The 11,316-nt window shown below is 42.8% G+C and overlaps 1 protein-coding gene across 4 annotated transcripts in view; it reads right to left on the bottom strand.

Moving 5' to 3' along the window:
• Nucleotides 1-521, bottom strand: part of cblb (Cbl proto-oncogene B, E3 ubiquitin protein ligase) — a 175,568-nt gene extending 175,047 nt beyond the window's left edge. For 2 of the 4 annotated variants that reach the window (XM_082549197.1, XM_082549198.1), the window contains exon 1: nt 398-520. The gene's annotated coding sequence lies outside the window, so the exon portion shown is untranslated. Of the gene's footprint in view, nt 1-376 lie in introns of all 4 variants that reach the window. The other 2 variants (XM_082549200.1, XM_082549199.1) reach the window with 2 other exon arrangements.
• Between the last annotated feature and the right edge of the window lie 10,795 nt (nt 522-11,316).

An 11,316-nucleotide genomic window follows, 5' to 3' on the forward strand; every position in this document is an offset into this window, starting at 1 on the left:
GTTATACCGGAAGTGACAAGAGTGCTTGGGTGTGACAAATGTGCGCCCTCAAATAAACGTGTTATTGAAGTTGTGTAGTAGTGATTACAGCATTTACATATAACTCCGCTGTGATTTGTTAGATCTTAATGGCTGATGTTCTTCCTGATACAACCACTGAGAACGTTGTCTTTATTCTGATGATCGAACCACGGATCTTCCCAGCAAACAAGGAAACCATCTGCTGCCCCCCAGCCCCCCAACCCCCCACACACTCAGTTCCCCAACCGTTGCGTCGTATAAGGAAGTTCTCTGGAAGTTAGAGAATCGGTTGCTGGTGGTAAAAATGACAGGTCGGTAATCGTTTTGCGAGCATTAATCGGATCTTCAAATTTACCGTTAAGGCGGCGGACCTCACCGTTCGGATTAACGCTGTCCTCGGTGTCCTACGAGGATAGCGCTGCTATTCTTTCACCGCCACCGTCCTCGGGAGAGTTCCAGCTGGCGCTGCTTCCGGGAAGTTGTGTTAACCGGTGTTAACAACGTAAAAAGACCATTGCACGCTAATAAATTTTACCAATGTTTAATTAACAGTGTCATATATTGGCAGCAACTGGCAGGTCTGCCCGGGAGAAGCAAATCGCACCAACTCTAACTGCTATCTCTTTTCCCTTATTCATTGCCTATGGCAGTGCTTTTAATTATTAATACTACAAATAGCATCTGTCAGCAAGCATAACACAGGGAAAATCTTATGCAAAAATAAAATGTAATAAATGTGAGATTGATGATTACAACATAAATTTTATATAGTCTTGATTTTGACAAGTGCAATCTGTATACTGTCTTAAACTGGTAAGGGTAAGTCTTGCACATGAGGATGAGGTATGGATTCTGTCAACTACTTTTGGATCAGATCAGAGAGACTTTATTTATCCCCAAGGGGCAATTAAGAGACAACAGAGCATCATGACCTTAAAGATAAGGACAGGGCATAAACAAACAATAAAAATGAGATAAAAAAAATACTTAGAATATACAGTATATACACAGTTTTAAAATTAGAGAGACAAAATAAGTGAATAAATAACTATAAGTGACTAAGAGTGAATAAAGTGTCAGCAGTATAAAAAAGAGTAAAGAGAAGTTTATGTTTATGGGTGTGAGAAATGGTCCTATCGGCTGGAGTTAAAAAGCGGAGTGGCAGTGTCCCAGTAATCTTCCCCAAACTTAGGACACAGTTCCTATTCCCAACTGGAAGTGATATTTTTGGTTGAGTAATTGCCCAATGCAATAATGAAAGTATATATTCTTAATATGAGAGTCTTACTGTGAGGTTTCAATTAAAATAAGTCCTTCCATGAATGCTTGGAGGGCTGATTTGGAAACTGGGAAAATAGAGGCTGCACAGTATCTTATTTGAGAATAGCGGAATAAATGAAATGAGGGCAAATCGTACAAATAAGACATATCACTAAAAGTGTTGTCTTTGAAAAAATGATTTAAAAAACATTTTATACCATTTCTTGCACATATATGGAGGGAAGATTCCAAAGGAGATGGGGGAGAGATGATTGTTACACATTGGGGCCAGAGCAAAGGCAGAGACAGAATTAAGGTGTGGCCGGATTTGATACCATATTTTTAGACAGGGAATTGCAACAGGGTTATCTGTATATTGTCACAGGGAAACAGGAAGGGATGAAAATAATAATGGTGAAAGTGAGGTAGAGAGACATGATTGAGCCTCAAGGTAACACCAAGTAGCATGAGGATCCTGTTACCTTGGATCCTACCCTGTTAAAGTGAGGCTGAAATGAACTAGTAACATGAACAGTGTCATGGTGGACTGAACGGACTGAAGTGCAGACTCGAGGAAAAAGTGCAAAAGGTTTATTACAGCAATAATAAAAAGTGATCCAAATGTAATATTGTATTTAACATGTGTTAAGTGAATCTGAAATTATTCAAGAGCTAAATTTTAAAGGATAAAATACATTTTCAAAGCAAATGAATTCATTTTCAAACTATAACATTCAATTTCGGTTTAGTGATGATCATTTTCAAACCAATAAATTGAATTTCAAATTAGGCTAATTCATATTCAGTTTTTAAAAGCATTTATTCAAGTTACAAGTCACATTCAATCTGAGCAATTTAAATTTGAATTTAACTTATTCAAATTCAGTTTCTGATGTCACAGATTTCTGCCCATATCCACCTCACTTCCAGTCAGTGAAGGAAAACCTCTGGAGATGAAAGGCTTGAACACATCTATCTCTACTGCTGGCACCTTGTAAGACAATGGCTTACAAGGTGCCAGCACTAACACTGTACTGGCCCTACAGCAGACAAGTTTCTTATGTTTTGGGGCATTAAGTGGAGAATGTCCATGACCTGCGAGCCATACCTTCAGCCCCACCTGATACCTGGGGGCGGGTGTCCTGCGGCAGTTAGCATACTGGTGCTGGCGTTTGACTGAACTGAGAAGCCTTTCCAAGGCCTGTGCCCAGATGTGTTGGCATAGTTGGAAGTGGTACTGAAATTAGGGAACCGCCAGATCTATATCTGCCTCTGGGAAAAGCGGTGGTTGATATCCTAGGGGTGCTTCGAAAGGCGAGGGACCAGTAGCAGAGGCAGTGAGAGAATTGTGAGCAAGCTCTACCTATTTGAGATATGATGACCAGGTTTCCGGGTTGTGAGAGGTGATACAACGGACACCGGATTCCAGTTCCTAATTCAGTCATTCAGTTAGGCTGTTGTTTTGGGGTTGATAACCAGAACTGAGACTGACCGGGTCCTGAGTGCCGAGCTCAAGGACTTCCAGACTTGCAAAATGAACTGGGGACCACAATCTGAAATTATTTCAAAAGGGTAATTTGTCCAGAGCAATGACATGAGCTCATTTGGAAAACCTGTCAACTATGGTGAGTATTACAGTTCTGCCTGAGGAAGGCCATTAACAAAATCCAGTGCAATCTGCGACCAGGGTCTGTGTTAGAGCAATCCGGTGGGGTGTCGATTATGGTGTTTATACAGGCACAGTTTGGCAGGCAGCTGCATAGCTCCTCAGATCCTTTTTTAGGGACTCCCACCAAAAGTGATGCGTGAATAATGAAATGGTTTTACTCACGCCAGGGTGGCAGGAGAATCTGGCGGTGTGGATCCAGTTGAGTATGGTGGCGAGGGTGGATGTGGGAAAGTACCATAGGTATTTGCTGCAGTAAATACTGTGGAACTGTGGATGGGCTCAAATGTGAATTAATAAACAGCAGAGGATACTTATTTTTGACAGTGATTTCATTCAGCCTCCGGAAATTTATACAGGGACAGAGTGTGCCGCCTTTTTTTGAGCCAAAAGGTAAAATAAAATGTGAGTCTCCCAGGAGTTGCTTGACATGACCAGACAGACACGTTCGGTTGGATGGGTTATTATGGATGCATTATTACGCCAAACACTTGATTGTTCAGAGCGGTAACCGGGACAGGTGGGTTTAAAGGGATGAGTGATAGATGCAGTTGGTTCGCTAATTCCGTGTCTATGATGTTCTGTTCACCCTCTGAATCTAGAAGGGCCTGTAGTGACCGAGTAACCTGGTTTAGGCTAAGTTTTACTGATAGCAATAACCAGGGTTTAGAAGAGGTCATGGATCTGCTATCCGTATCCCCAGATCCTTTTGACCCAAATCCTTGAAAGAGGAGTCCCATGAGGCTAATTGATCCCTTATCTGATCATTCAGAGCTTGGAGGAAAACTCTCTAACAGTTTCTTAGCTGTGCTGCCCTCAGAGATGAGGTGAGAAAAGGTCTTTCTCAATTCCCCATGGAACTCATCATACAGGCAGGAAGAAATTGGGTTGAAGGAAAAATATGACTATAACCCATTAACTGACATATATTCACCTCACCGTGGCTCAGGGGGTTGGGAAGCGTATCTGTAACCGGAAGGTCGCCGGTTCGATCCCCGGGCTCTCTGTCCTGGTCGTTGTGTCCTTGGGCAAGACACTTTACCCTACCGCCTACTGGTATTGGCCAGATGGTGTGATATGGCAGCCTCGCTTCTGTCAGTCTGCCCCAGGGCAGCTGTGGCTACAACCGTAGCTTTCCTCCACCAGTGAGTGAATGAATAGTGGCATTGTAAAGTGCTTTGGGTACCTATAAAAGCGCTATATAAAATCCAATCCATTATTATTGATCATATTTAAGGTTGTAGGACTTCTTTGAGCTGTCTTGTAAGAATGGGGTCTAATAGACATATTGATAATTTGAAGATAATTATCAAAAGTTAATTCAGAAAGCTCAGATGGTTATGAATATTTTTGCCTATTGTCTATCTTCTTCAATCACTAATAGTAAGATGTTACAAGCTTTTAAAAAAAAAAAAAAAAAAAAAAAAAAATATATATATATATATATATATATATATATATAAAGCAACAGACTTTTTTACTGGTTAAATAAAGACCTTTTAAATTAGTGAGACACAATTTCGTCTCCAGCTCACAGGTTATCTGTGGTTTGTGAGTTATACCAGGCAGAAGGGCACCTCTGATTTCAGGCTTTAGCCAAAGAATTCAGAGCCATACACAGTGAAGATATAACACTAACAAGATAATCAATCTCTGTTGGAGTAGAATTGATGTAGTGTCAGAAGGGGCCGAAATGCCAGTACGTGGGGTGGACCCAAAAGCAGACTCAAGGGACAGACAAGTTTGTGAGAAAACAAAGCTTTATTTAACTTGGGGTTTGTGATGCTGAATATTTAGCTGAAGCAAGAGCCTCTGGCATGGATTCAACTGAAAGCAGAGAGAGAGGACAGTTAATACTGAGCGGAGAATGGTTGACAGAAGGTGAGTCATGGCAAAGGTGGAGGATCAATGGAGGAAATATATCTTTAAACTTAGTTACAACACTTTCAGAAAGACGTCTATATAAGTGACGGTTGGAGTCGAAAGGGACCATCATTCTGAAGGAGGAGTCCCGTTGTGCTTGGTTAGCCTGTATGACTTCAGAGGCAGCTGATGGCAGTCCCAAAGGAATGAAACTCTGACTCAAAGACTCAGTGGGATTTTTGCAAACCATCAGACGACTTAGCTCTACTGACACTGTAGAAAGCGGAAGTGGGACACTGCGGACACTTTGAGAAATGTTGCATGAAGGTTGAGGTTTTGAATTGTCTGAGTAGGGTATACAAGGGTAAAAGTCACAAATCACAATCATAAATATCACACAAAATAAACAATAATTACAGTCTGATCATAAAAGACAACAATTTTAAACAACTGCCCTTCTGGCTAATCATCTGAACAGTTTTGTCTGCATTGGCCTCTGCCCCTAGACTTAGTAGGCTGGGCCATCTGGACTGTTTTCTGTTTTTTTTGTTTTGTTTTGTTTTTTTTTATTTTACGTTGGCTGTTTTTCTGGGACATCTCAAGTCAAGTTGGCTTTATTGTCACTTCAACCATATACAGTTTAACAGTACACAGTGAGGCGAAACAACGTTCCTCCAACATAATTTAACAGAAAAACTCTAAACTAGCTAACTAAGAGGCCTAGTTAGCTGGCTAGCAGAGACAAGACAGACTGACCTAACATAAATTACAACATAAATTAACAAAAAACTATCTAACTATCTAAGGATGACTTTTTTTTGTTATCAGACCAATTCAAATTCATCTGATTCAAGATTCAAGATTCAAGACTATTTATTTGTCATGTGCATAGTTTTACAACTATAACACACAGTGATTGATGTCCTGATTTAACACACGGATGGCCTGAGGATAGAAGCTCCTCTTGAGCCTCTCCGTTTTTGCTCAGATGGTGTGGAAACTTCTGCCTGATTGCAAAGGTTGGAACAGTTTATTGCTGGGATGAGACGGGTCCTTCAATATCTGGGCTGCTCTGGACCAGCTCTCCTGGTGTAAATGTCCTGTAGGGAGGAGAGAGCAGCCATGCAGAAGTGTTCTGCTGTACGGATCACTCTCTGAAGAGCTTTTTGCTCCTTAACATAGCTGTTCCCATACCAGGATGCAATGTCCTGTGTGAGGATGCTCTCCACAGCGCTTGTATAGAAAGGAGGAGATGTGGACACCAAGATACTTGAAGCATGGCACCCTCTCCACTGGAGCTCCGTTGATGACAATGGGCTTGTAGTCTCTGTCCTTACTCCTTCTGAAGTCCAACACCAGTTCCTTGGTCTTGCCAACATTCAGCTGGAGGTGGTTATCCTGGCACCACGATGCCAGATTCTTCACTTCAGCCATGTCGGCCGCTTCATCGTTGTTGGAGATGGCACCCAACACCACTGTGTCGTCAGCAAACTTCACAATGGTATTGTAGCCATGGGTAGCCACACAGTCTGAAGTATAGAGGGAGTAGAGTAGAGGCGAGAGTGGTGCTTTATGGTGATGCTGACGGAAACGCACCTACCCACCCTCACCACCTGAGTTCTGCCAGTGAGGAAGTCCAACACCCATACACACAGACAGCTGTTGAGTCCCTCAGCTTTGTGAACAGTCTACTGGGCACTATTGTGTTGAACGCTGAACTGGTGGTGTGCAGAACATGGGCGATGATGTACTCAGTGGATCTGTGGTGTTTGGGATGGAGGATGAGATGATGTTCTTCAGTAGCCCCTCAAACACCTTCATTACCACTGAAGTCAGTGCAACTGGCGGTAGTCGTTCAGGCATGAGGGCTTGTTGTTCTTGGGCACAGGGAGGATGGTGGATGTCTAGAAGTATGTGGGGACCACAGACTTTGCCAAGGACTCGTTGAAGATGGAAGTGAACACACCTGCTAGTTTGTCAGTACAGCAACGCAGCAGACGGCCGGTGATGCCGTCTGGCCCCACCACTTTCCTTGTGCTCACTGTTGGGTCTCTCTAGCACAGGCCCACCGCTGGAACGAGACAATTTAACTACACAGCAAAAGCACTGAACACCAAGTAGGCAAAGTTCTTCGTGTTACTCATGCATGAGGGAGACCTGCCTGGAGCCAAGTGTTGTTCCACCCACTTGACCTCCGTCAGACTCTCAGCCAGGTTCCCCATAGCACTCCTTTTATTGAGCTCACATGAATATACATAGGCTCATTAACATATGACGTCTACATACACACAAAGAGTACCTAGCCTGTGCGTTGTGTAAGTATGTGTGTGTGCGTGTGTGTGTGTGGGGTCAAGATGTGACCCTGTGAAGACTCCCCAAAGCTAGTGCCAGGAGTCTAGCGGTCCATCTAAACAAAAGGCACTTAGCCTAAAACTGACATAGCTACGTTTATCCTACCATAAAACAATAAGACAAGGTACAACCTCTTCCCATGCTCCCAGGATGTAGGTGTGAATGCCAGAACACGCTGGAATGCACACCAAGCCTTTGCAGACTATTAAGGATCACACATCCTATCACTACACAATCGATTATACACCTCTAAGCATATATGGTTAAATATTTCTAAGCATAAATGACAATAAACAATACAAATCTAACACTCACTCTCCTCAGTGCCACTCGGACGTCATGCTTCGCGATGCTGATCACCGGTCCCTCACTGATGACGTCACCGTCCTCAGTTGTCAGGCAGTAGTTAGCATTAGCTGCCTGGCTAACCTCGAAATGGGCGTAGAACGTGTTCAGCTCATTGGTGAATGCAGAAACGTTGATTGGCGCTGTGTCCCTGGCTTTATAATAGGGCTGGGTATCGTCACTGATTTCTAGAATCGATTTGATTCCGATTCACAAGGTCCTGAATCAATTTGATCCACGATTTGATTCGATTCGATTCAATTCAATTCAATTTGAATCTGGGAAATTTTACCTCAGTCAGAAATATTAAAATTCTGATCAGTATATTAACATATTTTTGTATCTATAAAAAGGAAGCTGACACTTTCCAGACTTTATCAAAGGTGTAAGCATCACAGCAGATGCCTTTGTGTCAAAGTAGCTGAAGATAAAACACAGAAAAACATGAAGGTGATTTTCCTGGCCTGGGATTTTATAAAAATATTCTGCAGTACATCAAAAACGAAAGAAAACCATTAATCAACATGTGAACATTACCTCTGAAGTTACAGCGGTTTTATTAGAGACATGGCTAAGCGTTTTGCATTTTGTATAATTTTAAAAAGTTTAAATTTGTTCAGAAGTCTATTGAACGGCAGAAACTAGGTTTTCTTTTCGGAAGTAAGTAAAAGGAAAAAAAACATCGGCTGACAGCGCTGTAAGAACGGTAGTCTTGTGCGTAACAAGCAAGCGAATAATACAGAAAACAGATTTCGGGGATAGACGGGAAACTGTTCTTGAAGTACACTGAGAAAGAGAGAGAGCTGTGCATGAAGTGTGTGGTGGAAGCAAAACAACAAAAGTAAGAGGGAGTCCATGACGATGACAATGTTTATGTGACGCTTAGTTTGGATCTTCTTTTGCTGCTGGTTCGGTCAATATTGTTTGGAGAGAGATAAAACTAACAGCTTTAGAATCAGCGCAAAAAGGGCGTAAACACAAAGCGCAGGCCCGCTGAAACATCAGAATCAGTGAGCTGTCGGCTTTCAGCCCCGACCGTGTCCGTGCCGTGAGAAAGGCGACATCTCACTGATTCTGATCTGCGGGTCCACGCTTTGTGTTTACGTCTTTGTGCAGAAGTCTGTACCTGCTCTCATTTACTGTTTTAAATGTCTGGTGGTTGTCAAAATTTTGTGACATTTCACCTGAGATTCTGGAATTTTGGGCAAAATACATTTATATTAAAAAAATCGATTCAGGATTTTAATGAATCGATATCACGCTATCCAAGCCAGAATTGATTTTAATCGATGAATCGATTATTAAAATCCACCCCTACTTTATAGTCCGTGATTGTGCGTAGTCCGTGCCACATGCTCCGCGTGTCGCCCTGGTGGAAGCGAGACTCCACGCGCTCCTGATACCAGCGTTTGGCATCCCTCACCACGTGCCGCACGCCGTATGAAGCAGTTTTGTAGGCGCTCATATTGCCAGACGCGAGACCTGCGTTGTAGGTGGCGGTCCTGGCGTTCACTGCAGTGCGGATCGATCTGTCTGTTTCTGGTTCGGGAATGTCACGGCTCTTGCAGTGCGGATGATCTCCTCCATTAGCATGCTAATGAAGCTTACTGCTACTTCCATAAACCCATTGATGTCAAGTGCACATGCCCTGAACATGTCCCAGTCTACGTCATTGAGCGCGTCCTGTAGTGTTTGGCAGACCAGCGTTTCAGCTCCCTTGTGGTTACTTCATCTCTCTGGTATGTGTTGTTTACACTGAGGAATTAGGAAGATGGCATTATGGTCAGACTTCCCAAAAGCTGGGTGTGAAATAGCTTTGTAGCCCTGCTTGTATGGCGTGTGGCAATGGTCCAAGATTCTGTCTCCCCTTGTCGGACATGTGACATGTTGGTAAAAGTTCGGCATGACTTGTCAGAAAGTCTCCTGCCACAATGAGGGGTGAACACAGATCCTTGTTTTGAAATGCACTCAGCACATAATGTAGTTTAGACAAAGCCATACCTGTGTCTGCTTGGGGTGGGTTGTAGACCAACTCACGGGACAGGTAAAAAGGGCGACACTTAATGCTCAGGTATTCCAGATGTGGAGAGCAGCCGCTGGAGAGCGTAGATATGCTCCTGGTGTCACACCACTTTCTCTTTACCATAAGACACAATCCTCCACCTTTGGTTTTGTTTGACTCTGCCGTTCTGTTCAGATCAATCAGATGCAGTTACAGCACGGTCCAGCATGGCGGGGGTCAGCCATGTCTCAGTGAAGCACAGAATGTTGCAGTCCCTCATGTCTCTTTGAAAGGTGACTCTTGCCCTCAGATTATCTAGTTTGTTCTCCAATGATTGAACATTACTAGCAGGATATTGGTCAGAGGTGCACAGTCGCCTGCTGGCTCAGTCTGTTCCGAACGCCAGCGCGTTTCCTCCCGGCGCTTCTTTGTTCTTCGCCTCGGGTGAGCGTCCTGTCCACGCCACGTAGTATCTCAGTCAGCCAGGACCAGTCGGGTTTAAAACTGCTCAAGATTACATGTGCAAATTGTTATCGATGTTGAGAAGTGATCTGCTGTCGTAAACTATAAATCTAGAAGATTTTGCAATGTATAACAAAGCAATAAATAAGTTAACAACTAAAAAGGTGCATAGTCTGTGCACAGTTGTCCGGAAGGCATTTGGATGTGGCTGTGCCATCTGAGAAGCCATCTCTTAAGGGGGATAAATAAAGCTGCAGTTTACATTTTGTTTCCAAAATTCTGCAGTGCTAAGTCCTGTTGCTCTTAAATTTCTTTTCACCTGTTTATCAGGAGTGGGGCCAGTGGAGGTTTGCCCAGTGCCCAGTGCCCAAAGTAATGTCAGTACATCCAAGCTTTTAATGCTACATGGTTGTACTCTCTCCCGCACTCCATATTATCCATTGTTGATCCACACATGTCTGTTGCTGCCACGGACGTCACACGCTTGTACGTCATTGTCATGTGACACTGTCACAAACAAAATCGCAGTTTAGTAACGCAGTAAAGCAGTAACACAGCGTGCTCACGGGAAAGTAACAGTAATCGAATTACTTTTTTGCAATAGTAATCTCTTATTTTACTTGTTACTTAAGAAAAAGTAATTGGATTACTGCCCATCTCTGCCTGCAAGACAAAACAGAGAAACATAGAACATACAATTTTGCTATGATGTGTGTGTCCACTCAAGACCAGCACCCACCATCCCCAATACAAATGGTTGTAGTAGTACCCGAGCAGATGGGCCCCTAGACTTGAGCCCCAACACCAGTAATCCACTAAATCTCTAATGAATAAAAAAATGACAAGACAAAGTAGTCTGTGTCTGAGATAAACTAATGCACAACCCACCTAAACTATCTCAAACGTCACCAACACTGCCGAGAAAGAGACTGAGGCCCAGACTCCTGACAAGAAACATCTGTAATATATTTTGTGACGAACCAATAAGTTGCTACGTATTTTATTTTCAACTTTCATAAATTTATAATCTCACTCTTTCTCTGTTTTTCCCTCTGTGCACTGAGCAGAGGAGGAGGATGAGGCAGTGCCTGCAAGACCATTAAAAGTATGGCAGCTTTTCCTTATCTTGTCTACAGTTGTAACCTTTCAGCCGTTCAAGTTGTTCTGAATAGTTCATATTTCTGACATATGCAATTAAAACTGAAATATTTTCACATGGCTTTTTTTTCTGTAAAATCGGAGACACTTAAAATACAGCCCAATCCCCAAAAGTGAGGACACTGTATAAAATGTGTAAGTCATTTAAACCACTCTATGACTGTCTTAGAAACAGTGAAGTCATATT

The sequence above is a fragment of the Aulonocara stuartgranti genome (genome assembly GCF_965226115.1).
Source record: "Aulonocara stuartgranti genome assembly, chromosome: 10".
Classification (NCBI taxonomy): Eukaryota; Metazoa; Chordata; class Actinopteri; order Cichliformes; family Cichlidae; genus Aulonocara; species Aulonocara stuartgranti.